General features: G+C 39.2%; 1 long non-coding RNA gene across 1 annotated transcript; it reads right to left on the reverse strand.

The window, feature by feature from the left end:
* Positions 1–2,980: 2,980 nt before the first annotated feature.
* On the reverse strand, positions 2,981–4,358 carry LOC146679694 (uncharacterized). The gene is made up of 2 exons (XR_014918489.1): positions 3,396–4,358; positions 2,981–3,070 (listed from the first exon to the last, which is right to left on the reverse strand). It is a non-coding gene; the product is annotated as an uncharacterized LOC146679694 (long non-coding RNA).
* Positions 4,359–5,346: the final 988 nt, after the last annotated feature.

A 5,346-nucleotide genomic window follows, 5' to 3' on the forward strand; every position in this document is an offset into this window, starting at 1 on the left:
TTATATGTGATAAAAACATTAAAAACTGCTCAGATGTTGAAATCTTTCTACGTATACTTTAGGTTCAGCTCTCCAGCCTGGCATTTGGTTAAGCATGATTCAAACATTTGATTTTGTTTAACTGGTTTTAATTATAGTTACTTTTTGTGAACATTTGTTGCAGCATTTAAAAATACATCATTTATTTTCAAACTTTTATTTGATTTAGAGCATCATATTTGACCAACGTAAATGTTTTAATTTCATATAAAATAACTGAAACAGTGAACTAAATATCTGAAATCTTTCCTTCCTTAAAAGTTATAATCCTACTTAAGTTATAGTGCAAACGCTTAAGCAACAAATATACTTGATGCTAATTAATTAATATTTCCCTTTGATGTTGCAACTATGCGGTCACTTCTGTCTTTAAACAAAATAATATTTTCCAGTTACAGAAATCATAAAGTCCAAACTAAAGTGCTACTGTTGCTATATGCATTTTATATAAATCATGGATGATGGTCCTGACATGAAGGAAGAGAAAGTTACAGGTTGCATCCTTTGACTTTGTCTCCGTGCCTTTGGGCGATTTTCAGAAGGACAGATGTTTCTGTTCAATTCTTAAATCAATTTTTTCAAACACAAACACTATTTTAAAGCTTCTAGAGAGTAAAATATTAATGATAATTATAATAACAATAATAAAAACAAAAGCTCTCAGATCCATCAAACCAAGCAGCAGAAAGAACAATAACTGAAGAGAAAACTTTAACCTTGTAGACTTCATTATGTTCCAGCTGCTCTACAGACGCTGTGACCTCGAACTTAAGCAGGTCGTAAAGTATGTGCAGCTCAATAACTTCATAATCAGACCCTGTGGTATTTAGGCAGCAGAACAACTAAGAATAACAACTACAAATAATGTTTTTAGGTTTCTGTTGTACTGCAAGGTTCTGTACAGGAGAACCAAACCAAGAGCAAATATTACGTCTCATTTACACCTGAGCACGAAGAGCCATCAACATTTAGCAAATTGAATCATCTTTGTTTAGATGCAAGAAGAATCATATAGAAATGAAAGAGTAGAAATAGAAATCCAGAGCAAAGATATCCTCTAATTCAGCGTAGCACATGTGCAGCTGCTGCGATTCACGTAAGCATTCGGCTCGTCGCTGTTGCAGATTTTTCTCTCGCTGTTCTGGCTCACAGCGCTGCAAACACAAAAATAAATATCCCCAAAGCTGTGAAAGGGAGCTAATTAGTAAGAGTATTGTTACTCTCCGCAGGAGTAGTCCAGCAGTAGAAATCAGTCCAATAACAAGGTGTGTAACATCTAGCAGGGTGACAGAAAAACCCAGGGTAACTTCTAAGGACCTCAACGTCTCTCTCACATTGTGTTTTTTAAACATGCTTCCATTTGTCACTTCAGTCTTTACTCTGAAATACAGGAAGAGAAATCATGGCTGAAACAATTTCTCATGAAACCAGGGGTGTGGTCCAACAGTCAGTTTGGTGAGGAAGGTTCCTAACTGAGAGAAGTGACCCAGAAGTATCTGTGTAGCAGCCACAATGAATCCAGATCATGAGCTTTATTAACTGATCAAAGTCTCTTCTTTCATCTTCTGTATCATTCAGTTTGCATTGGTAATGCCCATTATTGTAATGCTTTTTTAAGACCAGCAAAACTTTATTTCACTTTGGGTTAGCTGGGATAAGTGATGGATGGAGGGAATTTTACTTCAGCCACAGAAATCCTAAACAGGAAGGAGGAGCAGAGTTACAGTGGATCACTATCCAGCAGGGAAACAAGGTTTATTTCAATTTCTTGGCCATGAGTGAGATTTACTGAGTGGGCAAATTAGGGAGACGACACCATCAGATCCCGAGCCCTCCATGTGTTAATCAAGAGACGGCTGCTGTGCTACATCCATAAATAATGAATAAATTAGGAGCTAAAGCTGAAAGGACAGTTTATTTGTACCATTTTCACGTGAACACATTCAAGAACATCACAGATGAAGAAACATTAAAAACTTCCACACTACATAAAGCAAGAAAAATAGTTTTTCTTTCAGGTGGTTTCAGAAAAACAGAAACATCAAACATCTCCAAGACTCTCTTTGAAAGAACTAAAAACCTTTGTTCTCATGGTCCAATCATGAGTGAACTCCCCGATGAAGCCTTGTGTGCTAAAACATGTCAGAGTTTTAAAGGTTAAACATGAGTTTCCAAAACGTTTTGCTGGAGAACAATGAACTATTTGACTGAGTTTCAATCATTTACAGACGAGCAAAACCAGGACAGAGAAAAAAGGACAAAACTGACTCAGTAAAACAACAGAAAAGAAGATCCCATGTAGATCTGTATTATGTAGAAGTTCAGCCCAGCAACCAGTTCAGTTCAACACAAGTTTAAATGATTCTATCTGAACTCTGTGGAGCCTGATCTCAAGCTTTTTGAGTCTGACACAGAAACCAGAGGATCTTTCTGTGTCTTCAGATTCACTGTGATCCAGTGATGGGAGTGATTTCAGCCCTGAGTGATCGCGCTGATGTTTGCACAGAGCAGACAATGAGGTGAATGTTTGGGCACATTGGTAACAGTGAAACAGTTTATTAGTAACGTGGGATCGTTTGTGTTTGGAGTATGAACTGAGATTCCTGAAGCTCTTGTCACACTGGTCACAGCTGTAGTTTCCTTCCATGTGTGCACGTTCATGAATGTTACAATGACCTGAATGTGAGAAGCTTCTGTCACAGTGTCTGCACTTGTGTGGTTTCTCTCGTGTGTGGACTCGTTTGTGTGATTTAAGCTTCCATGCAGTGGTGAAGGATGACCCACACTGATCACAGAGGTGCTTTTTAACCCCACTGTGAATCAGTTCATGTTGTTTTAAGTGATGTGATGTGGTGAAGCTTCTCCCACATTTTTTGCAGTATTTCAGTTTGTCTCCAGTGTGTCTACGTTGATGTACTTTTAGGGCCTTTTGCTGACTGAAAGTTTTTCCACAGAGGTCACAATGAAAGTCTTTCCCACCACCACAGTGATGACAGGGTTGAGAACTGGATCCATCTGTGTCGCTCTGCTTCTAAACAAAGACACAAAGACAGTGTAAGTCAGTCCTTCAACATTTGTATCCTGAACGTCGCCTGAAATAAAGAGCATCTCTGCAGACGTCCAACTACATTTGACTGTTTCAGTTAACACACTCAGTTTACTGGGCTGCAATAACTCCAATACTACCACCATAATACTACAGTAATACTAAAATCATAACTGAAAGGAAAATCTGAATAATCACTCAGAGCTGCTTTTCCATGCAGTAGAATTGCTAACATGCTAACACAGTTTAATGAGCAGAGTTGTTCCAAACAGTCAGGCTAAAATGACAAGATAACAATATAAATACATACCTCACAGTAGCTGCACTTGTAGAGTCTCTTTCTGGTGTGGATCTGTTGGTGTTGTCTCAGGTGATGTGGAGATTTAAAAGTCTTCTCACACAGGTCACATTCATAAGGTCTCTCCTCAGTGTGGGTAAACATGTGTTGTTGTAAGTGTGCGTCTGTTGTAAAGTATTTGCCACACTGTTCACAGCAGTACACATCATGTCTGGTGTGAATGCGTAGGTGTGTATTTCGGTTCCCTCTCCGGCTGAAAGTTTTTCCACAGATGTCACAGCTGTATGCCTTAATTCCAGAGTGGGTAACTAGATGATTCTGTAAGTGGCTACTGTGAGTAAAAGCTCTGCCACACTGATCACAGCTGTACGCTTTAACTCCACTGTGGATGAGTTGGTGTTTTTTTAGGGAACGCATCCAGGAAAAAGACTTTCCACACAAGTCACAGCTGAACGGTCTCTCTCCAGTGTGGATGACCTGATGCTGTTTTAGTGAAGCCTTCAGAGTAAACTCCATCCCACACTCGTCACAGCTGTATGCCTTAATTCCAGAGTGGGTAACTAGATGACTCTGTAAGCTGCTACTTAAAGTAAAAGCTCTGCCACACTGATCACAGCTGTATGCCTTAATTCCAGAGTGGGTAACTAGATGCCTGTATAAGTGGCTACTTTGAGTAAAAGCTCTGCCACACTGATCACAGCTGTATGCTTTAAATCCACTGTGGACGAGTTGGTGTTTTTTTAGGGAACCCTTCCAAGAAAAAGACTTTCCACACAAGTCACAGCTGAACGGTCTCTCTCCAGTGTGGATGACCTGATGCTGTTTTAGTGAATCCTTCTCAGTAAAACCCTTCCCACACTCGTCACAGCTGTATGGCTTAATTCCAGAGTGGGTAACTAGATGACTCTGTAAGTGGCTACTTTGAGTAAAAGCTCTGCCACACTGATCACAGCTGTACGCTTTAACTCCACTGTGGATGAGTTGGTGTTTTTTTAGGGAACGCTTGAAGGAAAAAGACTTTCCACACAAGTCACAGCTGAACGGTCTCTCTCCAGTGTGGATGACCTGATGCTGTTTTAGTTTAGCCCTCACAGTAAAACCCTTCCCACACAAGTCACAGCTGAACGGTCTCTCTCCAGTGTGGATGACCTGATGCCGTTTTAGTGAAGCCCTCACAGTAAAACCCTTCCCACACTCGTCACAGGTGTGTTTTTTCTCTCCCTTTCTTCTGTGAGGTTTGTCGGCCTCCTGAGAGCGCTGACTTCTGGCTCCATGTTGGTCCTGCAGTGACAGAGATACAAACAGAGGCAGTGAGTGAAATGCAGTCGTGGAACAAACTCAACCTTCAAACTCCATTAACACTAGTTTTAAACCTGAAGGTGGAGCGTGGCACCAAACACCTTAAAGGTCTCTTATCCCCACCTGCTGGTAGTTCTAACACATTACATCCAACCTGCTGTTAAAGATAATTCATGACTGTTCAAACACTAAAATCATGCACACACACACACACACACACACACACACACACACAGTTTTATAATTTAGATTATTTTGTTGTTTCCTATTACATATTTCTATAATTTGTATAGATTTATACAGAATTATTCAGTGATAATAAATCCTATGTTTGTTTATTCTAAAGGAACCCCGTTAGCTTCCACAACAGATGTTGCTCGTCTTCCGTCAAATACTCACATAAAATATTACACAATAAAGTGGATTCAAGATATCCACATAATTTCACTCTTACATCCACAGTGAGGTTTCACAATTGTTCAAATATAAGCAATCAATAATAATAATAATAATATCAATAACATTGAGGCACATTAGACAAATTTCAAAAACAAATCATGTCTTACAATATTTACAACAACTAAAAGCTCTGTAAATCGGCTTTTAAGTGTTCATTGAAGTTTTGAATAATTCTCTAATTTTATAAGGCAACTTATTCCACTTA

Source organism: Copadichromis virginalis, unplaced genomic scaffold, assembly GCF_057382275.1.
Source record: "Copadichromis virginalis isolate Kocher_CV1m ecotype Utaka unplaced genomic scaffold, C_Virginalis_male_GT1.1 unmapped_scaffold_1, whole genome shotgun sequence".
NCBI classification, from domain to species: domain Eukaryota; kingdom Metazoa; phylum Chordata; class Actinopteri; order Cichliformes; family Cichlidae; genus Copadichromis; species Copadichromis virginalis.